The following is a 24,655-nucleotide window of genomic DNA, read 5'->3' as shown; positions in this document are numbered from 1 at the left end:
TTGCTATTCCAACATATAAGGTGGTTCTATAATACTTATAAAAGATTATAACTTTATTAATATTATGTTCTCTCATAAGAAGCAGCCAAACTGTATTGAATACTAGTAATTTTGAGAAGGGCTAAAAAAAAAGCCAAAGACCTTTTAAAACAGTGAAAACACTGAAAGTTTTTCAACACTGTAGAGGAAATAAAAAATAATCTTGAAGTTTTTAACTGAAAGAAAGGGTGCAATTAATACTGCATGAAAATAGTGACTAGCAAATAGTCAAAACAGAAGCTATTTCTTAATGGTAAATATAGAGAAATAAGCCCAGTAACATCCTAGTTCATTAGTTCTGTGATAAGAGTAAGTCAACTGGCAAATAAAACAGAAGCAGTATGAAAACACAGCTAAAATCAGCCAGGCTGAACCATTAACTATGCAGATATGGCAGACACCAGAATGTAGCTTTGTCCAATGAAATGATAAACTGCATTTTCATGTTGTGGTACAAGGAAGGCAACTGAAAGATTTCAGTGGCCATTTAAAATTATTTCTCTTTAGGAGTATGTATATGGATAGGAAAGTGGCAATACTGACTCAGCTTGCAGATCTGATTTTGGTCCTCGTCAGCAAAAATAGGCTCAATCAAGGTTCATGACATTTGCAAGAAGTTAATGATGTTTCTCTGACCCAGACACACTTCCATCTCACCACCCTATTGAAAGTAACTATGGATAGAAAACATGGAAGAGTTTGTAAAAGACAGCGAGGGTATTCAGCAAAAAAAAGATCTATGTTAGCTGATTTACATTTTTGTTGATTGCAGAGTGATAGGGACACTCAGAAGTCTGCTTTTCAGGCTCTCCACTTTGTTTCTTCCTGAGTCTCACTGCTGTTTCCTCATCAGTCAACAGTTCTGCCTGCAGAATAGCAGCATTCTGCCTCAGGACAGCACCTCCACTTGCCAGCACTGCAGTCTCACCTCTCCAGGTTTTCTCCTCAGCCTCTTTGCTGAGTTATTCTTAATTCTACTTTCTAGGCATTGGCTTTCAATCAATCTTCTAATGATCTCTCGCCACCCTCTCCTATTTCATTTCTGTCCCTGCATACACACACATTCATTTTCTCCAGTTGGCAACCTCTGGCTCCAGCCTCCTTTAGCATTCAATCTCAGTGTCATTCTTATTGTTATTTATTTATAATTATTAAAGGGAAGGTGCTGGTTCTCCACTAAGAATGAAAAATAAATAAATAAAACTTGAAAAGCGAAATAATTTGATTTTCCTTTTGAACTTCTACTTCCCTGTATTTTCATTTTTGTTTTGCAAAATTTAACCCTAAGATGACCTAACTAGGTTAGAGATTCCATTTCAAGCTATTTGCCCCATTCTTCCTAGCAATTCCTATTTCAAAAGATTAAGAGTTTGAATATATGCTGTCTTTCCCATGAAAATTCATCAAAGCTTTGTGGAAATCAATGAGATAAGAAGAAACAATAACAACAAATAAAAGTAGAAGCAGAAATTAAAATAGAAGGACGATGAAAACTGAAAATGAATGCATTTTAATGCAGTACTGTAAGAGGTATGACACAGCTCAGGGCTGAGTACCAGGAGAAGCATTGCGTTTCATTTTGCAACATACCATCCAGTTTGTTTGTTTGTTTGTTTTTTGAAGTAGTGAATGATTTCTTCCTTTTTATCTCCTACTTTTAGTCTTGAGATTTTATTCAAGCTAGGCTTGAAAAAATACAGCAGTGATGCTTTGACAAAAACTCAAATTTCCAAATTAGTACACAAACTGAGTATGTGCTAAACTTGTATGGTTGGGTTTGTTCCCATAAAATGAATGGATATGAAGTTATTTTTAAGAGAACATGTTAAATACATTCTTTTCTTACTCACACTCCTGAAAGCAAGCTCTACTTTGAAGCTCAATCTTTCATTATGTTATCATAAATAAGGAAAAGATTTTAGTAAAATAAAGATACAGTAAGAAGTTATACCAGCTCTCTGTATCCTCTGCATGCTCACTGATGCTTCTAGGAAGAAAGAAAACAGGCACTGAATTCAACTGCTGTAATGCTTTACTTTCAAGAGTTAAATTAGAATTAAAAAGTTTAAAAAATATATATGCTTATTTCTCATGAAAACCAGAAGATAGATTTGGTAATAGGGAAGTTTTAAAAGTGTCACTTTTACATTATTAATATAGAGTTGGGTTGTTACTTATCCAAGGTGGTTATGACATCTAGCTATGGAGCTGGAGTTGATCACCTCAAGTTATTTTAGAGAGTTCAAAACATACTTCTTATTTCTTTAGCTAGTCAGTTCAGGGCTGAAAAGGAGCATCAGAACTTCACACCGCTGTTAGAAATTTATACCAAGAAAACCATGAACCTCATTCATTGGTTCTTTGAGAGGGATTATCCTTTGGGAGCACATGGGAGAAGAAGTCATCTTCCCCACCATGTGTAACACAGCCCGGATTTTACCTGGGGATCAGTGGCCTTCAGTTCATCCTTGCACACCTCTATGCAGGCTGCTGATGGAATGATTCAGGAATAGCACAAAGTAAAACCAAAAATAACTACTGGAGGGTGATAAAGGTCTTTGAGATCATAATGTGAGCCTTTTTTTGGCAAAATGGCTATGAACACAGTCAAGAACAGTGGATTATAAGATATTTACTGACTAAAATACCATATGAAATGAACTAAGGCACCAGCTGTTTTGTTTTGATATTTAAATGTTTGTTTAGATAATGGAAGTTCACATTCCTTCCCTTTATCAACAATGCCCAAGACACGAGTACAGATAGAATACAAACTTCAAGGATAGAAAGGTCAGGTTTCTATCAGGGTAAAATAGCAGAAGCTAGTGTGAATGACAGAGCCACCTGCCTCAGGGTGAACCAGCAACATTTTTTGCAAGCAATGATGACTTAGTAAGAAACACCCTCTGTCTGACCTTATCTGCTAACTGCAAGTCATTCCCCCTGCGAACAAGGATTTGTCATGTCAGACTGTCAATACCATCTCTATCATCATTACTACAGATTCCCACTTTTTTCCCCACTGTTTGCGCTGGCTTTGGTCAGGACTCTCACTCCTCATTTTAAGTATGCAGCTGAATGCTGGACTTCCCATTTCCATCTCTAAACTTCAGTGAGTCTCCTAGGGGATGATGAGGAAGAGGATGTAACGTGCTGACAGTCCCTGTTTCACCCATAAATGATGTTAGGAAGGCTGTTGTTGGAAGGTTTTCAGTCATGCACAGTTTCAAACTCAGCAAGGTGAGCCTTCTATCCACAAAGATTTTACATTTCCTAAAAATCAATGAGCCACATCATGGATTGACTTCCCCTCAGCTGGGGACATGAGGGGAAATCTTGTTAGACAATGCTGATGGTTTCCAAATGGTTGATTTTTCTGCTGTCATTAACATGTAAATTATTCCATTTTTTTAATGGGAGTTACAATGGAAAAAAGCAAATATAATGGGGGTTATACATGCACAATACATCTTTCCTTATTTCTCTGCTTTACGCATTTTTATCATTTGGTGAAAAATTTATGATTATTTTTAAAAATATTACAGTATTTATTTTACTATCCAGATGGTCAAGCAAAACAAGTTAGTTTCACTTTTTTCATAGCCTTTCAAAACTGATTCTCCTAGTAGCTCTTCCTTCTGCCAGTGCAGAGAAATGCAGTTCTTTTGTTTGCTTGTTTTGGAATGCTGAAGAGCAAGGGAATCTTTACTATTTTACTTGTTCTAGCTTCTGAGGGATAACCTTGGCATCCTGAATTTACCAAAATGCACCACGGTGTTACCTGGTCTCCTTTCCAGAGGTGATAGAACACTGTCCCTAACAGTGAGTTCTTTTCCCAGAAAAAACACCTGCTGCAATCAGAAGTTAAATGTTGAAATGACAAGACCAGCTTTGAAATGAAAACAGAATACATGTTTTATATGAACAGCTGAACACAGACTTTGCATGTATGCATGAGGACAGGAGTCACTATGTAAAGCAGGAATAGTTTAAAAAGGCCAGTGATGGGCCCTCTTTTAGCAAACTGAAACTGGTTGTCTGAATGGGGCCACAAAAAACAAACAAACAACAACAACAAAAAAGCAGTATTTTATTCCCATTGCCCATAAATGGCCCATCATTCAGTATAAATAAGCAAACCGTACTGCCAGACAAGATGAAACAACTGGGGAAGACCTCTCGATTTTAAGGTTCTTCCTTATATTTCTACATTTCCCTTCATGAAAATTATTTTTTTCTATTGCATAAACAGAGCTGACAAAGCAAATCCCCAAGTAGCCTGTTTCAAACAGTTGGCAGAATTTTGAGTTCCTCTCCTTAATGCCACTTAGAAACAAAAGTGTCGATGTATTTCTAGTTATTGAGAAGTACCAAATATGCTGAATATAGTGTCCTCCTTGTATTTTCTGTGCTGAGAGAAGAACACCAAGTATCAAAAATGCATAAATGTTATTTCAAATTTTTAAATGTAGTGAATAGGCTCATTTCTAACATGAAGTTCTGAGATTATTTCCGAGTCAAAAATGATGAGTTACTTCAGTTTCATCATTTTCTTTCAGATTCTTTTCATCTTATTTTTGATCAGTATATCAAAATAGGGAGTGATAATTATTTCCTATTGAGAACAAGCCCCATGGCCTTCTAAAGTACTAGGACTATTAGTATCACTTCTATCCAGAAAAATAAAAGCACCTCTGTTTAAAAAAACAACAAGAAAAGCAAGTTTAATCATATTTTTATTTCCGTAATCATGAACAAAATGCACTCTCCCCTTCCTATATTACACGGTTTTTCATTAATTTTGAGACCAAGGCACCAACTCAATAGACTACACACATCACTAGCCACTAGTAGAGGGTATCACAAAGAATCCCAGAAGGTTTAATTTTACACAACAGACAACAGTAGGGAAGTTTATGTAATCATTTGCAGCTTGGAACAGTGACTCACGTGCGATTCCTTAGATGAAAAAACAAGTGCTTCTTATTAGAAAGGTTAGCTAGAATGTAATGGTTTAAAAGAGAGCCCAAAGATTTGAAAAGTCTTCAGAAGTTTATACTGTCCAGAGACCAATTAAATTTGTCTCTGCTACAGGATAACAGAATTTAGCTTCAATTTGCTTCAGACAAATATTTGTGTAACTAAAGGGAGCCTACTGAAAAAATATTTACCAAGAGGAGCAGGTGCTGGGAGGCGGTGGAGAAGATGTGTACTGTCTGGCAGCTAAGGTAGACTTGATATTCCTCTCACATGTAGACCCCTCTGTCTCCACAACCACACTGCTCAGATTGCTTCCCTGCCACCTCCTGAAGGAATTTGCATCACAGCACTTAAAGGGAAAGATGTAAATATTAATAAAGATATAGTTGGATTTTGGAAACTCTTTACTGTTTGATATTCCAAACTAAATCCTAACTGGGTGCTGACTGAAAGAAGAAACATAACGCACCTTTGATGAAGTAGGAAAAAAACTAACAGGACAAAACACCATAGGATTAGGTCTTGTGATGTTTTGCTTTGGAACAGGAGATCCAGAAAAATGACTACAATGTTTTACTGTAACTGTTCAAGACTGAAAATTGAATCATGGTTTTTACTTTGTAAAGATCTTGTGTAATACATCTTTGCATCTATGAAATGTTTAGGTGAATGTATTCATTTACTCAAATGCAGAAAGCAATTTGATGACTACAGAAATTACAACCAGATTTATCATTTGTCATCTGAAATCCTCTGCAGCTTTTGTTTTTTTTCCTTAGGTTCAAGTTTTTAGATCTGTGTTTTTAAGAAAGGCAAGGAAAAATGTTGCATTTAAAAACTTAATGTTCGTTAGAAATGCTTTAGCTGGAGGAGAAGCTTTATTGATCATTAGGGATGGACTTTGAGAACTGAATTTTTCTGAAGCATAACATTTTATTTCTTGGTAGTTGATAAACTGCAGTGTCACCTGCCAGCTGGCTGCAGTTAAAGGAAGCTGACTGATAGGGTAGGGCAAATGTATGGAGAAGAAAATTATCAAAATTGTACAGACTTACTTTTTCTCAAATGAGGCATCTCTGTCTCAAACAGGATCATTCTTATTTGTCATCTGCGTTATTCTACCCCCTGTGGTATTAATCATCATGAGGGCTACTGCCCACTAGGCTCTTAATGTTCTGTAGGAAGAAATGGTTTGGACATAGTATAGTCTTTGAATGCCTATCATCGTACAGAATAATTTAGACATTATCTACGTGCCTACTGCAGATTCTCTCTATAAAGATGTGTATGCTAAACAAAGTGCTCCAATGTTCAGGAATAAATTAAAATAATTACATTAATACAATTCACAAGTTAAACACAGAGGTAGAAAACAATGGCTTCTGCAAGGTAATTCTTGTCTCAAACAAGAAACAACTGCCAAAAAAACATTTCCAAAGGAATCTAGCTATCAATTCCAACAGCTCTCTTTCCAAAACAATTACTTCTAGATGAGGTTTCTAGCACACAAGTAGCAGCTGCATCAGTTTATTTATTTCTTCCTTTTTCTGCTTGTCTGAATCTTGCTTTAGCCTATTTCTTGCTGACCATAGTCTGAAAGCAACTGCTTTCCACATCTGTTAACTCTGTTTCTTAACTTGTTGTTTGAAACAGCTTTTGAATGACACGTAACACCCCCCTGTCAGAGAGAGAGGCCCTTTTCAAAGGGTCAGAAGCCCAACTGCCCCCCATAAAGTTCTACGCTTCAACTGATGAAGGGCTGGAGGCAGGGCCAAGGACTCCTGTACAGTACTCATACATCACAGCTGTCTTTTCTGTCACCAGATGTGGAACAAAAACAGAATGGCAGAGCAATAGTGTTCACTGCATTAACAGTGTTTCAGAACATAAATTAGAAGTATCAGGAGGGTCACTAATTTTGGTGAAAAAATGATGCAAAATTCAACTGCTGCTGTCAGTCAGAAAAGTGTACCTTCATTAGATACACATTTGTTTGTTTTTAAAATTCAAGTGAGCTACGACTCTAAATACATTCCTGAAGACTACTGTATTTCGTATAGTTCTCCTCCTCAAAAAAAGACACCTCTGGCTAATGTCTGCTTGTCGGATATGGCCAAAAATTTCAGGCACTTAAATGATGTAGGAGGTTTGCAGCCAGATATGTGGACAAAAAGCATGCTGAGTACACTTGACAAGTTTACAGCTTTAGAGACCTTTACTTTGCCCAAGAGCTCTCACCATTTTAATCAACCTACTGTGCCAATCTTCTTCCTGGAAAGAGAGGCAGAACTGTGTTGTTTACTTTTCTAGTTCAGGCGTAGAAGGGATCCCCTCTACGAAGCTCCTGAAAGGTCCTTGTACTGTACCACAGTCTCTTTAAAAAAACAGTTGAACGAAAAGCCCTTTGCTTTTCATTCAGGTCTTGGAATTAATAATTTTGGTGTTCTGTCCTGGCCCCATATCGTACAATACCAAACACAGCAGCAAAAGAGTAGCAAAGTGCACATGACCATGCCATTTTATGGATGCTATCATTCTTACTGTACCACACTTCAGCAGAGCAAAAAAAGAGCTCTGTCTTCTTTGTTTACCTGCTTCATTTATCATCAAGGGCGTTGATCGCAAGCATCCTTAAAATTACCTTGCAGCTAAAGAACAACAACAAAACCAAGCCTATGCTAAACAAACAAGCTCATATAGAGGATGGGATGCTCAGCCCTGTTTGGCATCTCCAGAATTTGCAGGGGTAAAAAAATGATGTGGTTATGAAGTGGGCTCTTACTTTCCTTTTAAAAGCAAATATTAAATTGAGAAGACAGTAACTGTTACTGATGAGGCATACAACAAGCTGAAGGAAGGCCATCACCAGTCATCCTCTGTTCACACTTACTAAAAACATCACTGCAACATTTTTTTTCCATCTCTAAAAAGAGCAGCCAATATGGGAGTAGAGAGGAGTAGGTGGTAACTCCCTGGGTAGGCTGGCACTACACAGATTTTACACAGCTCAGCTTAAATTCTTCAGTGCTTGTGTGTAACTTTGGCCAACTCCTCCTCATCCTCCTACAACTGCAAAGAACAAGTCACTGCTATGGCCCAGTGATCATTGGCCTAGTGAGGACAGACTGATCAAAGTGACCCTTTGCCAGCTACGTGCCAAGTTCCTGTGGCTCATAACCAGGTCATGGGTGATTCCCTGAGAACCTTCTGTCAAAAGTAGCTTTCAGCGTACATCTCCAGATCCAACCTGCTAACCATTACAAATGTGTACTAAGAAAAATTCGAAATTATGAGTTATAAAACAACTGTAGTAAGCACTGCGGTGGAAATTAATAATGCAATGACAGAGTAAGGGGATTCACTAGTGTTCATTATTTCCAGATCTCTTCTGTGCAGCAAGGCCACCCCTTTAATGCATCACTGAGCGCATACCCTATGCGCACTGCCCTAGAGGCACACTGCCTTGGGCCACATTCCTGAGCAGCTCCGATGCCACCTGCCTGAAGCAGCCCCCAACTTTAGCCCCCTGCTGCTGCAGAGAACATAGGGAACCTCCCTCCCCAGCCATTTCCTGGCCAGCCACAGTTCAGCTTTTGCAGACATGCAGGTGCTACCCAAGTTCAGCACACCCCAAGCTACTCCAGCAAGTAAGGGAAACAAATGTATGATTTGGAAAGAGAAAGCTTGTTTGAAGATTAAACTTCACTGTTTCTTTAAGTTTATGTAGCGATAATGATATATAAAATACTGTAATATTCTATAACTTTATATGGAATACAATAATAGTAATACCACATATAATACTACCAATAATTAGAGAATGGCTCCAAAATGAAATGTGACTGACATATACTCCATTTGCAGTAGTATATGGCTATCTTGGCACTTACACTATGTTGCTATAGCAGACTTCTCTGAATTCAACCACTAGGACTAACTCGAGCAGAGTATCAGTTGATTACAAGCTGATATAAAAGCCCCTTGTGACGATGTGTTTACCTGAACACATCTTCCCTTGCAGGCATAAAAAATATTTCATTAAAAAAAAAAAAAAAAAAAAAAAAAAAAAAAAAAAAAAAAAGAGAGAGAGAAAAAATAGAGTATGATGTCTGGGAATATCAGAATATCTTACCCTGCATTTACAGATTGAAAGCAATGTTTTTAGACCAGATTTTATTTTATTTTATTTTATTTTATTTTATTTTATTTTATTTTATTTTATTTTATTTTATTTTTAATAGTTTCACACATAATAATGCTAACAAATTAGTGCTGGACTTCAGGAAAAGGATCAGCAGAATTTTGATTTAGATGATGAAGAGGCTCACCTCCTTTTGGAGTGACTGGTTTTATAAGTTTCATTTGTAACAGCAAACCCAAATAACTGAATCGTAAATGATCATAATTAAAGCACATTAATATAAGTCAGAGAGAAATGAATTAAGAAAAATGAGAGTAAGAGAAAAAGGTAAAATGTTCCAGAGAAGGCTCCTGCATTTGATTAAATTTGGAACATTTCTTAAATTAAGCAATTGTTTCTCTGTACAATGTAACAAATCTATTCAAAGAAAGGCATCACACAAAGTCTGAACAGTGAACAGAGCTCTGAGAATCTATTTGAGATGTTGCCTCACTATGGGAAGTTCTATTTGGGAGAAAGAAAACCCCAACAATCGGACTTGTATGGAAAATTACAGAATTTAGACTAGTGGGAAGAATCTGTAAAGGAAGATTCAAATACCCAAAGGTTGTCTAGAGAAGAGAAAAACCTACAGTTTTGAACAGTCAGAGAAGTTAATTTTCCAAAGGGAACTATAAGCTCTTCCCACCCCTCCCGCCTGGAAAAAAAGCACAAAACGTTGGTTACTCCACACTGTCACAGCTTCAGCCGCATTTTGTTAGTATGCATTAGTCAATAATCTGCCCAGAAAGTTTTGAGAAGGCTGGGCCTAGTGAGTTTCAGATTGCTGTTAGGTGTAATATCATGATTTCAGACAGCTTACAGCAAGGTTGCTTACTGAAAGCATTCTTCAAGGTGAGGCAGCTGAGCCTGGAAAGACAAAACTGATCAAGTACTACAAACATAGTTGTGTCAAGCAACTTTCTGAGACACTGCAAACCTTTGTGGCAGTTTAACTATGCAGCACAAGTTGTGTCCTATCTGAATTTCTGCACTGTCTAAAAATGCTAAGAAATACCTTTCATTTTCGTTTGAATATCACACTGCTTGCCTGGTTCTTTAATCATCTCATTAAAGAGAGCTCCTAATGTTTTTGATTTTCTAATTCACTTTGAACAAATGCCGTAATTGCTGAGGAAAACACACTTGATCTCTGCATACGGCATAGGAGAAAAATGTTCATTGCTGCTCAAAGGAGCAAAGCAATTAATTTCAACTTCAAGACAGTATCATTGTCTTGATTCAATAAGGAAATATTTTTCTGAAATTTTAAATATGATATTAAAATGGAAGTATGTAATTATATTTGGATAATTTTTGGAAATGCTTTATATGAGGAAAAAAGGAAATAATATGGTTATATAATCTGTAGTTTTAAGAATACAAAACTGTTAAGGCAGCATTTTCAACAAAAATGAATTCCAATGACAGCATGCTTGTCTCCCAAATAACATAGGTAGAATCATGCCTCTACCTACAGATCATTTAGGCATGTCATGCTCTTGACAGCCTACTGACACATGTACTGTACCTTGTATACCACGGTGGCTCTGTCACCTAACATTACAAACATCATCCATCTCATCATCTTCACTTGTACAGTGAGATGTGCTCTGTGAATATAACATGCAGTTCAAACCAGTTTGAGACTGAATGAAATGTAGTGCATTTCACACATGACTCCCATTATACCCCACAAATAGAGCATAAGCAGCTCCCTAGCAACTGCAGCAAAAGTGTACCCCTTTAGGTATTTTTTCCCAATCTCAAGAAACCAACTTGCTATATTATGAATTTCATATATCAAACAATCCTGACTAATGTCAACTCAAATTACTCTGACTAATGGTCCCTAAGATGCATTTTTAGCCTTTTGCTAGTTTGGGTTCTGATACTGAAGTTTTTCTCCTGCAAACCTGCAATCTCAATTATTTTAGCACCAAGGTTTTTTTCCCCACCAAAACAAGAAGTATCTTCTCAATAAAAACTAATCATTTATACAAGAAATATAATCTTGTCATAAACTAGAAATCCATTCCACACATGAAATGAAACCACTAGCATGCTAGGAAGAATGATAGGATTTATTTTGTGGAATGTTGGGAAGACTGCTTTTTGGTGGGACTCCAGTTACAAACTGAATGGGACTGCATATATTTCCAAAGGACTACCAGCTTTAAAGTGGACTATTGCATCCCATGTTACCTCAAACTGCTCTAAATGAACTTGCGGGGAAAGACGGAGATTACTTCTCCTTGTTTAAAAATACTAGCCTCATGCTTGCATCACGTCCAGCAAATAGGAAGATGTGGCTGTTGCAATTTTGTGTTCATTTAACATGCCAGAAAATATATTAATAGATATAACTGAGTAATAGCAGCTAACTTACGCTTCCAAACATGAAAAGAACCTCCCACTAAACTGCATCAGACTTTAAGCAATTTGAGACTTCTGTCAAGGCAAAGGGGGGGGCAGCAGCCAAAAACCTCCCCACAGGCAAACCTGAAAGGTGGATGTTATTTATGCTGGAGTCACCTAGTTCAGTATTCTCGTACTGCTAAATAGGGGACAAACACTGAACAAGAACTGTAACAGTAACAGTGATGAGGGAATTGCTGGGAAGGAAACACTGAGCCAGGGGACGCAGTTAGATTCAAGCTGGACTATTTGGCTTCAAAACAGGCATTTCAGGACTATGGATCCAGCTCAGTGGTTGGTTATAATTACAGAATCATAGAATGGATTACTTTAGAGTAGGTACTATGACTTTATTACTCACTTTATTAAACTGTTGTACTTAATGTGGTGGTATTCACTGCAGACAAGAATAGCTAACACTGGTCATACGTTATTCAAACTATATTTCCTAGTGGATGAATTCCGCATCATTTCAGAAACCAAGGACATGTGACAGAGATACCAGTTCTCTGCACCAGTTCTATGTCTCTGCAGTGCCATGTCAACTCATCCTTTTTTCCTTGACCTTTCAGCATCAGACTTCTTGCTGATGAGAAGTAGACCAAACATGCATATCTGCAGCAATTAACATTTTGTTTGTTTTGAGTAAGGCCTCAATTTTTGCTTTTAAGTATGATTATAACACTGTAAATTTACATAAAAAATATACAACATAAGTAACAATTTTTCGAGACAAGTCTTAAACTTTAAAAGAAAATTATTTTCTTGCCAAACAAAATTATACCAAGTTCATGCTACAGCAAAAATTTATTAAACAATAGATGTTCAAGGAGTAAAAATTACAAACACATTTTATATTTGTCTAGAACTGCACTAGTTTCCAACTTTTAAATAAAAGATGCTTTCAGAGTGAAAAGCGAAGTCCCTAGCTAAAAGATGCTATATACGTGAAAAGGGCTGCATATTATTAGTTCTTATGTTTGCAGTACCAGTTTTTGTGTGCTTACACCTGCATGGGGCTTGAATGACATCAGTGAACACCAGAACAAATAATTTAATCTGAACTCCAAATAAAAATACCCTACCAAATGCTGTCTTCTGCTTCAACATAAAAATGACCAGATCCTTAAAAGAGATGGGATTGACTCTGGGTTCAATAAGAAGATAGATGACTCAAGTGTTACACTCTTCAGACACAGATGTGTCTTCTTGGGTGGGCAGCTCTCATACCAGGTGATCGTGACTGTCTTGCTTCCACGTGCAGAAGTCATGTGGGTACCTTTGCCCATGGAGTAAACTTTCAGTGCAGTCATGTTCATTTAAATGTGCTTACAGCACATTTCATCCACATAAAAAATGAAAAGCACCGCTATTGTCACAGTTACTGGCATTTAAAAATACAATCCTAAAAAAAAATCGTACTTATGCACAAATAAAATCATGTGATTACTTTAACTGAAGACAATAACTAAGCAAAAAATAAAGCATGTGAATAAGTCTGCTCACCAAGTATTCATGCTTTGTTATAAAATAAACAGAAGGCATTGGCATAGAGGAGATTAAGTTGCTGCTGTTTGTGCTGTTTGTTTAGTGGATAAAAGGATGAGTTCATGTTTTACAGATGTCAAACTTGTCACCACTACCAAATTCAACTGAAAAACTCTACTTCAAGCCTTCAAAAACATCTTCTGCAACATTATTGTGTACAAAGGCATATAGCCCAGGACACTCAGGTTTTCAAAACTGCTTGTTACTTCTAAGCAGCAATCCTGTATCCCTCCTGTCATGCTGTGAAACATATGTAGTTCGGTTGCAAATGGTCTAAAAATAAGCACAAGAACACAGCTTCATCAGTTCAGAGGGGAAGTCCTGTAAAGGCTTAACAAAATTTAGGATCTACATCATCTTCCACTGGCACGCAGCCTTGCTAATGGTCACAGAGACAGCAATTCTAGGACAGAAGAGAAACCAGCACCTGTTAGCCACGGACAATAGCAATTCAAGCAGTGAAAGCAGAGAAGACTTACTCTCTCCCTTTAGGAAATTCTATCCATCTTTACAACTGTTATACAGCTCTAGAGAGATTGCAATCTATCCTTTCAGTAGATCAGGAAAGGAGAATAAACAACACATATGTTGATCAACAGCCTCTTTGATATAAAAAAACAACAACAAACAATGTAAAGGATGAGTTGCATATGACTACACTTTAAGTATCTTCTGTGCAACCCTTCAGAGAACCTAACCTTGAAATAAGTGCAAATAAAGTTCACATATAAGCTTAGGCCAAATTTTAACACAGCTCTAGAATGTAATCCCAGAGACAACTTTCTGTGAAGCAGACACATTTTCTATGTCAAGCCATTGCCACTGATATACATCTTAGCTAGATAACTGCTAAACAACATGCCAAATTTCTGAACCAAAGCAATCATCTTCAGTGTCACTTAGTAACTATCAGGCACACACACAAAAGCATTTCCAGGTATTCATCACTTCTGTACTGAGCAAAGCACTAAGAGTTCAAACTGCAGTCTATGAGAGAGTTCATTGTAGCTGGTGTAGCTGCTATGATCCTGTAAGTGTGAGCTTGATGCAAAGTTTTATCAGTAGTAGCACAATTTTCAGTTCAGTGAAATTCTCATTTCATGAACAAAGCTTCTCTTTTCATGTCTTCTGTATATAGAACAATTCTCATACCAGTACACAGAGTATGATCTAGCAAGAAGAGAAGAAAAAGTCTTTCCTTCTATACCCATGACAGGCACCAAAATTCTAGGTAACACATTTTTGTACAGCCGCATTCAGGCTCCATAGCAGAGTTCATAATTTCCTCACAAGAAACAACTGGATTAAACTTAGCCCAGAAATGACTTTTTTTTTTTTTTTTTTTTTTTTTTAATGTATATTTGAAAGGATAAAGGCACTAAATGCGTATGACATGTCCTCTGATCTATAAATATCCAGGTTAATCAGGAAAGAGTGAAAAATATTTTACACTCAGATGAAAAAAGTTAAGTAAATATACTCATGTACACATGTGCTTCCTAAGAATGCTTTGCCTTCAAACCATCCTTGTAAAAATAAGCATGTCATTTTTACTTTGCCTTTTTCCTAAAAATGCTAATTTGAATACCTTTTTGTATGGGAAACTGCTAATCACAGCCTGAAACTCTGATTAACCATCTGAGGCAGTGACAGATCAGCTGCGTGAGCACAGGTGAAAGTAATTCAGTTGTGCTCCTGGAAGGGGTGGAGCTTGACTCTACCTCTCCTAGATCCCATTTAAGGGCTGACCGCCACTAAGGTAGCATCTCTTTCTGGAGATTGCTCCTGTGTGGAGTTTCTACAGTGAGCCTCAATGTTGGTGAGTCTGACTCAAAAAAAAAAAAAAACCTCTGACTATCCATCTATTTCACCTCTGTATATTTAAAACTGTACACTTTTGTAAAAGAAAGAAAAGTAGCCTGGAAAAGGAAGAAGGCTCAACTTCTTCAAAAAGCTGAGTACATTAGAGGAAAAAAAAATCTTTAAGAATTAAATATGAAGATAATGCTGTCAGTTTTACCCCTTAGACAGAGGCATAAAGATTTTAACATAGGTTGAGAAAAATATTAATTAACATTTGCTATCATGTCTCTGCTTTACTTTCACAAATATCAAAACTGTCTATTGGATATAAATCCAAAGCTCTCATTAATACAAAAGAATGCCATTCCTGAACACTTTCAGAGAAGTGACTATTGCTGTTTTGATTGGAAGGCACTGTTTTAAGGAAAGCTTGGCTGAATGATCTGGAAACAAATATAAAATTCCCTTTCCTCTGACACTTTGAAGCTTCTCTAAAGCATTAAACATTACATCAAATCTATATTTCAAGATTAGATTCTCTGGCAACTTGAATTGCTAGGCCAAACTCACAAAATAAGTTTTCATTATTTTCTCTTAGCACTTCCAGAATACGGTAGAAGTACTGAGTAACGTGTTCCTGACAATAATATCATTTTATAGAAGCTAAGTCCTCATAAGTGACAACTAGTAGATAGTAAGCATCCTGATGGGCCTACAGATGACAGCGTTTGGGGAAAGGGAAGCTGTAACTCTTTGCAAGGCTATGTTCAAAAGAAAGCACTGAAGTTGTGTGAACTACTGAAAACCTTGACAAATCTCAGCTATTCTTACTTTGTAGTTTTGTGGGAGAGGACAGAGAACTTGGTCAAATGAAATTAACTGACTTCTTAAGGACTGTATTAGTTAGTCCTGTAGGCTTTGGATAGACATTTCACTACGGAACCTGCCTAGAAATCAACTATCTTTAAACCTGTTTTTTTCTTTTTATTTTTATAATTTCTACCTACCAGCTCACTTTTTATGTATTTGTTAACTTTGAATATGGTCATTCCATTCTTACGGCTCTATTTATTGTGACTGTTTTTTACATAAGTTATTTATGCAGAATAATCCTGTCTGAAGAATAACTCCAGAGAGACATAGCCGAGGATCTTCTCTGGAGGAGGTTGTGGTTATTACAATACTTCATTACCACAAAGCATCCTTAGAGTCAGTATTAGCTTGGAATGCTCTGTGCTACTGGCACACCAACTCTTCCTTGTAAAGCAATTTAATCACTTCCATATTGGTTATACGTGAAATATTAGTGTTTTGCTTCATAGAGAACATCTCCTAAATTTTCATTACTGTATGGCAGAAGGAGGCAACAGGTCTGAGTCTTCATTTCACTGGCAGCTGTACAAAGTATACAGGACATCCTCAGGCACAAGGATGTACCTCTTTGCTGATGTCCTCTCTTGCTACAGGGCAAGCACTTCAAACCACTACCAAGCAGTGAAATGAAAGCCAAGTAACTTGGCTCAATGACTAAAAGAGAAGAGGGGCATGCTTTAAGAAAAGCAAGTTCAATTAGCACCTGTATGTTTCTTAGTTTTATTGGGATATCAATAAATTTTCTTGAGTTCTAAAAATGATTGCTGGGTGATTTCAGGTGTGCCACATTAATCAATACATGCTTCCCCAGGCTTTGTGTTTATTTTATCAATATAATTTGAGAGCATCTGAGTGGCTTTCCTTACATGAACCACCCAAGTCACATGAAAGCTGATTTATTTTTTTTTTCTTGGGAAGTTTCTTAAAGAAAGTTACATGAATGACTACATACATCTTAATGCAAGAAGGTATTTTTTATTATTGACCAGTGGAATGCAAGTTCCACTTTATGATGATAGTCTGTCGAAGGCAGATAAGGAGCGTAAGTGGCACTGCTCTATCAGTATGCTTCTAAATGTACTCAGCGAAGATTCATCAATTACCACTACATTCCAGTAAGTACTCAAAAAAAACCCCACAACCAACCAATGAGCAGACAATGTACTGATGAGTGTTTATAGCTGCTGATGACATTTTTGCAGACTATCATGAATTCACCACTGCATATTATTCTTGAGCAGTATCAGCTAATATGAAGCTGACTGTGACTTTGCAGCTACTGTACGCAAAGCCAGTCTCACTCTATTTGTCATGGAGCATCACTAGGAGAGTTCTGGGTACACCACACAGAGGTGATACACCAAAGCCCTTTTCTGTGGCAAAACACTGCCTTATCTTGATTGCTAGAGATTCTGCCAAACAGGAGCCAATAAATAGTTCAGATAGCTGGCTTTGCACCACCCCTTACTAAATTCAAATAGTAGAAATATAACTAAAATGTTTGTATACAACATGCTACTTTCTATTTTGTCTGTTTTGGTGGAGGGTGTTATGGTGGAAAACAAAATGAAAAAGGAATTCCACTGCTGAAAATAACTACAGCTGGTAGCTTAATTGAGAGAGACAGATTTGCACAGCAGATGACCTCATCAACGGACAGGAGAACAGCTGGGGCCTTTAAAGGATGTAAAATACAATTCCTTAAGCTAAATATTTTAATTAACAAAGCAATAGGTTGAATATTAAAATTCTCCTATGCTTCTGCCAAGTACTCTAATAGTAGTAAGTCAAGGAAGAGAACAGCACTTCAGGCTGTGATCTGACAAATTCATAAGCCAGTTTAACAGCTGCCTGTCAACCGCCTTGCTCTCTTTTTCCATTTACCTCCTATCACACTATTCCTTTCTTTCTTCATCCTTCACAAGGTCTGCCATGAAGCCCACTGAAGCTGGCAGAAAGTAGTTTTGGTTCTGTTTTGTTTTTTAAACCATGGGGGTTTGTTGGGAGGAGCTGAGTTCTGCCAGATTAATAAACTGAAATGGTTCAGTAAAGGCTGCATAGCAGAGGGATGGAGTTACCTAGGTGGGAGAAGGGGATGACAGAATCATCGCAGATAGCAGTTGGAGTCACTCCTGTGAAACCACTTTTATTACTAGGTAATACCAAGCAATAGTGTAGCACACTAATAATATCTTTCTAATGTTTCTTTAAACCTCACTCTCAATTCTATTTGCACTGCAGCAGTTCTTCTATGCGCCATGCTCTGAATATCAAATGAGGAGCCTGTATTTGAACAAGGAATATGAAGAGATCTTTTCTATGTGGTGGGCTTCCAGCCTGACCTAGAATAAAACAGAAGAGGGGTGCATGTGGTTGGTGTGTGTGGGGGGGAGGGGGAATGGAAGCTTTGCTTATAATTTTGAATACTACTATGGAATGCAGCATGCAAATGGAAGGTGATTAATTAGACAGTAGTGGAATTAAGACCATTCTGTAGTGAATCCATAGAGATGCTTAGTTAAGGGCTAAAGCTCTTTGAGTAAACATCACTTTGCTCTCTGATAGTTTTAAAACATTATTTGGTTTTAATTAAGTATAATTGTAACAGCAATCAGTGTGAATCAAACCATTCAGAGCAGCTGGATTAAGTGCTATGAATGGCACCTTTCAAAGTTTTCTACTTTTTTTTTTTCCTGACAGCCTTAACCTGTCATTCTGCTGAGCTCAAGTTTGCTGACATTAAAAACAAACAAGCAAACAAAAATCACACCACAAGCAAACAAATCAAATGTAAATAATTGAGGCAAAGCTTCATTTATATATGAGCTAATTTTAAGATCTTCAAACACCATGGCTGATTTGCCATAACACTTTTACTCCTCTCAGCCATCAGATGTACACGTGGGGAAAAAAAGCACTCTTAAGAAGCAATACTATTGGGAAAAATATGACAGCAGAGTGTGGATCTAATGCCATGCTATAGGCAATAAAATCCAGGAGTACCTCTCAAAACTCAGTAGATAAAGATGATACATCAGCTTCAGTCTGAATAAATATAAGCTAATGCGTACAATGAAAAATAATCCAAATCATGTATTCATGATGCTGACCAATGACTAGAAATTCCTAGAAATCTAGGGATCATAATTGACTTATTCCCCAGAATTGCCAGTTTTATGTGCAACAGCAACCAGAAAAAAATAATAATCATAATCAACAATAATTATCAGGCTAATATACCATCACAAGAATCACTAGTAACAGGACTGATGACATCTATGCAAACGGGGCTCACCTATGTCTCAAAGACTGGATGAAGTTCTGGTCTCTGGACAGACCAGAAGTTAAAGGAAGGCAAAAAAATATAGCAAAAAATGGGTGTCTGCCTTATAAAAAGAAACTGAAGAGGCTCTTCAGCTGGAGATAAGGCTGAAATAAGATTTGATCAATCAAATCATGAGAGAAGTGAATAAAATAAAACTTCTGCTTGCTAAATCCTCCAGTACTTGAGTACTCAGGGACATCTGACAATACTTAGCAAGAGATCAGTTTACTAGAGATTAAGGAGCTTCTTTACAAAGTTAGTAAATTTCTGAAACTTGCCAACAAAGGAGGTTGTAAAAGCAGTAAGCATTAACAGGTATGAAAAATCAGCCAGATTGGATTGCAAGTTTGTAAATAGGCCCTAATAGCAATAAGCATCACCATCCCTAATAATACAAGTATGCTGGGAAAGTACAAGGGAACAGAACACATGAAGTGACTAGGTTTGGGTATGGTCCCTAAATAGCATCTCAGTGTTATTGCTGGAGGCAGAACCTTGAGTTTGACAGCCCACTGGTCTGATCCAGTACAGTTTTCCTTCTGTCCTTTCATCTTTCTTTTTACACCTTCTTTCAAGCTTTGATAGAACACACACACACACAAAAGCTACGCTCCTGCTTCTTATCAGCTGTGAAAGATACAGGTCATATCTAAGTTACAGAAGACCTTCTGCATATGTTCTAATATATACTATCCCATATTAAGCAATGAATAAGCAGTATATCTTTAAGTAAAAATAAGGGTCAGGCTGAAGAGGAAATATTTGAATTATTTCAGCCAGTGTGACTCCCACAAAGCCACAGATGTTGTTCCTCAGCAGGATCAGCTATTTCAATGAAAATGTAGCCACCTGCTGAGGGACAAAAGAAACAAACATCAGCTCCTCCAGCAGCAGATCTGCAGAGCAGCTCAAAGGGAGGCAAGGTTAGGCATGTAAGTCATCCACATTTCTGCTACAGCAAATCTCAAAAAGTAATAAGAGTTAAAATTGACTGATATTCAGATGGAAGTCTTAAAAACAACAAAGCAAGGGTAGCAGACAGTTGGAAAATACCCTATAGATACTTCTTTTTTTCTACATGTAATTGGAGGCACATCATAACTGAAGTATTTTGATGCCACTGCTAATATAGAACACCTTATGCAAAGGGAGAAGGTATGCTGGCACCACTCCACAGAAGTAAATAAATACAGCTCAACAGAATCCTCACATGATTTCAGTTGCATAACGTATCCTTCATCCTTCCCATTAGCTCCCTCTCCGGTATTTGGTAATTTGTTGTTCATTGGAAGGACAGAGTGTATACTTCATGCATCACTACACATATTTAAGAAATACATATGTTATACATTAAATTATATGTTCATATATGCAGTGGTAGCTATTAGGAACTATTACAGATATTTAGATTACTCCCAATACTTGGTAGGTCATATTGAGAGCTACAAAAATTTTAATGTAGGAGCATTAAAAAATAGTGTCTGCTCCACATTACGTGTGCAAAATGTCCAGCAATTTTACATTTTAGGTAGCAAATACGAGTGCTTGTAAATAAGACGTATCATTCATTATCACACCTTGATACTCCTCCATCTTCGTACCACCCACATGCAGGCCCAAGGCTTTGAGATTGCACGTATTTTCTTTCTCCTGGATGAACTCTAGAAAGCTGATCTCAGCCACCAACACATCTGCAGTCTGCACAGCTCTGCTGAAATTTGCTCCTGCCTGACTGAGCATCAGTCAGTCACAGGACTGCCCATCTCCACTCCTGCCCTGTTTCTCTGCAGAAGAGCTATGTCCTCAGCACTACGAGCTGAATTCCCACATTGTGTTTAAGAGCATCCCTTGTTAACTTCATTGGAGAGTGTTCACTGACTACATGGGAGCAGAAAAAGAGCAGTCTTGGGCTTTCACATATGCCTACAGCGGTGCTGGGCAGCGGTAGATGCTATCGCCATTTGGAAACATCTGAAGCCAGTAAGTGACAAAGGGAACACTTGGATGCAGAGGCATTTTATGCTTTGCTTATCTTGAATTCTGCAGAGCTTCCATACATCAGTGTGTGCAGTCACTGCATTTGCTGGAGACTGTATGAGCAGCTGCGCGTCAGTATTTTAACTGCAGTTCAAAAACAGCATTAGCTTTTCCAAAAAGATCAGTGTTCCGTTTGTGTGATCTAATACAACTCGAAGGAGATGCATCATTCATTCATCTTTTCTATGATCCTTCCGCAACTCTTCAGTAGCTCAACAAAATGTAAATATGTATTTCTGAAAACACACACCACTTGTTTCACTGCATCAAAATAATTTGCCTACTACTCGTGGTAAATTACATTACTAATATTTTCGTATCCATCCTTATTTACACAACTGAATAGGCAGCACTTTTCCATGCCTACACAGGGGGAAACTGAAATACTTCTTTTTGAATCCTGCAGATGTGACAGGATTATCTGACTGCTTCAGTTCCAGATTTCTTATTACAATGCATATGGAAATACTTCCTGTAAAAAATGATTACTACAAAAGCTGCTTAGAAAATCTAGATTTGGTGGTGTTTTGTTTTTTTTTTGTTTGTTAGAGTGTCCTTTGAATTGTAAAGCATACAGATGGACTCCTTCTGCTCTACACACTGTGTCCATGAAACTACAAAGAGCAGTCTAGTGGTCTCTGCAACTCGTGTGCTCTCCTCTAGCTTTAGCTAAGTATGTGCGCCATGCAATGACAACAGCGATGACTATCAGTAAGTCCATAGCTAATTAATGGTTTTAACAAGTAAATAATTAATAAAATGCTCCAGAAAACCTTCGTTATTTATTAACAAAGGAGAAATCAACAGTGAATTGAGCACCCTTTCAAAAACATGCAATTGAAACATTTTGATCTTCTGGAAAAGGTCAGAAGAACTATGATGAAGAAAATAGTTCAGAAGAAGGCTGTGTAGCCAATTCAGTGGCAAACATTCTCCTGCTTGCATAATCCTCCTGAGAACAATGCCAGAGAAATGAGTATCACAAATAGGGACTGTTCGTGTGATGGTGCTTCTGCAGATCACCCATTCAGACCAGATTTCTAGATTTTGTGTATCACCCATAAGGGAATGAAAAAAGAAGGTTGGTATTTCCAGCCTGTTTTTCAGTCTTGCAAGAATTCCACTCATCTTCACCATCAAATTTGCCTTTTACTTCCCAAAGAAGGCATGAAGGGAAAACACAGGTGAGCTATGAGGCAGCCTGGCACAGCCGAGTGCATCTCAGACACTGCGTCACGGCCACTTGGATCAGGATCGCTCTCTGCCCCAGGCATCTAAATTAACCTGAAGTACTCAACGGGCATCGATTCACATAACTAAACCGTATTTCTGAAAAACTGGTTTGCCAATATGACATTTTGCTGGAACTATCCAGAACTGGTGACACATAGGAAACTGAAATTTCATTAGCTATTTATGCTCTGTCAATAAAAATATTTATTGGATAAGTATGCTGGGAGGGAATAGCACTAACCTGCATCACTTACAAATTCAACACCTCTGATTGTTTTCTAGTACTTCCCACACAGCTGTAAATCAAGGCTTCAGCTCTCCAAACCAACCATGGGGCTCCCATCGGTTACTCTGGTTACTCTGGTTATTTATCCATGTGTGCCACCCATTGCATGATTTTGTACATTTCTGACAGCACGTTGTGCATCACGTGACGGAATGCCCCCCTTAGAACTGCATTAAGGAAGCAGAACACTATGGATCAACAAGGTGAGAAGCCAATCAATACGCTCCTAGAAAGCAGGGAGAGAGGCTTACAGCTACAAAAGAATCAGAGAGTTGGAATTAAATGCTCTTGGTGTTTCCTAAAGACACGAAACTGTTTCGTACTTCCTATAAAGCCCCTCCATACACAAAATAGCCAAGACATAACAGAAGCTGCTGTCTCTTCAACTGTTAATTCTGGACACTGCTTACTACTGAATCGATGTCAAAACCTCTCTACTTCCATGACAGATGGATCGGGTCCATCACCGCACAGTTTGGCAGCACCCTCACAATTCCTTACAATCAAGATTCTGAGTGTTTACATTAACGACCATGATGGGCATCTAAAGGCTTTTTCTTTTCCTCCTCGGTCCGCGAGATCTGGCAGTTCTCCAAAGCCCTCCGGCACCACCTCCAATCACCAGGAGTTAAGGAGGATGAAGAACAATGAGAAAGAGCGTGCGTGGACAACGGGACTTCGGAAGCCCTCTGCCTTCACAGCCAGCGGTCACGCACCGCCCACCGCCCCCAAGGTGATGGTTCAGCTCCTTTAACTTTTCCCTCCCCGCTTCGCAACTTCAGGGCGCAGCGTGCAGTCGCGACCGCCTCCCGGCCCCGCCGAGCGGCCGAGCCCGCAGCGCTCAGGTGCGGTCCGCAGTTCACGAAGGCTTTTCCCTCCATCACCGCTCACAGCCGCGGTGCGCCGCCGCGTAGCCCCGGTCCTTGGCCGCCGCACCCCGCCGGCAGGGCGGCACCCCGGGCCGTCTCCGCAGCCCTCGCGGCGGCCCCAGCCCTCCCGACGCGGCGGCGAAGCGGCGGTGACAGCTCCGCTCCGCGCGACCGCCGGGCGAGCATCGCCCCCTCGCCGCGACACACGCCGCGACACACGCCGCTCCGAAGTTCCCGCCGCGCCGCCGGTCCATCCCGGGCTCCGGGACACGGACGCGGCCGAAGGGCGCCGCGAGGGGTCCGCCCCGAGCATCCCGCCGCCCGCCGCTCCGCCCGTGCCGGCAAGCTGCCGCCCGCCCCTCCGGCGCCGGGCGGAACGAACGCTTGTAGAGACGGGCATCCGCCTTCCCTCCCCGCGGCCGGACCTTACCGGCCGCGTTCGCCCTCCGCTCCGCGCCGGAGTGCAGCCCGCCGCCCCGCAGCCGGCATCCCTGCTCCGCCCGCCGCCGTACCAGCACCAGCCGCCGCGACGCCCGGCGGCAGCGCCCGCCCCACGAGAGCGCAGCCCGGGCAGCGCGGGGACTCGCCCTCCCCGACTGACAGCGCCGCCGGCCAATCGACGCTCGCGCCGCGCCGAGGAGGCGGGAGCGTGTCACGGATAAGGACCAATCGGAGCGCGCCCCTCCGGCGGCGCTGTTTCCGGGAGGGGGCAGCCGACGCGGGCGGCGGGGGTCGCCGCGGGTATGAGGGGCCGGGTCGGGCCCGCAGAGCGCGGAGGTGTGGCTCGGTCGGGTCAGACCCGGCGGGACCGAGGCTGGGACAGGGCCTCGGCCTCTCCGAGATGCACCGCAGCCGAGGCGCTGGCTGCCGGCTGCTGGCTGCAGGAACGCGCGCGCTGGGGCCGCTTCCCCAGCAGCTCCGGAGCACCGGAGGGAGGCGGAGGGCTGTCCTGTCACGCGCGGGGCGCGTCGTCATTCCGGGGTATCCGCAGCAACACCGAACTTCGCACGAGGGCGCTTTGTTCAGGGGAAAAAGAAAAAGAGAAATATATATATATATGTATG

General features: G+C 39.6%; 1 protein-coding gene across 5 annotated transcripts in view; it reads right to left on the bottom strand.

The window, feature by feature from the left end:
- B3GALT1 (beta-1,3-galactosyltransferase 1) overlaps positions 1-24,199 on the bottom strand; it is a 196,883-nt gene extending 172,684 nt beyond the window's left edge. For 2 of the 5 annotated variants that reach the window (XR_011904291.1, XR_011904292.1), the window contains exon 1: positions 24,022-24,195. The gene's annotated coding sequence lies outside the window, so the exon portion shown is untranslated. Of the gene's footprint in view, positions 1-24,021 lie in introns of all 5 variants that reach the window. The other 3 variants (XM_072341556.1, XM_072341557.1, XM_072341558.1) reach the window with 2 other exon arrangements.
- Between the last annotated feature and the right edge of the window lie 456 nt (positions 24,200-24,655).

This window comes from Excalfactoria chinensis, chromosome 7 (genome assembly GCF_039878825.1).
Source record: "Excalfactoria chinensis isolate bCotChi1 chromosome 7, bCotChi1.hap2, whole genome shotgun sequence".
Lineage (NCBI taxonomy): Eukaryota > Metazoa > Chordata > Aves > Galliformes > Phasianidae > Excalfactoria > Excalfactoria chinensis.
This window is presented reverse-complemented; position numbering and strand designations above follow the sequence as displayed.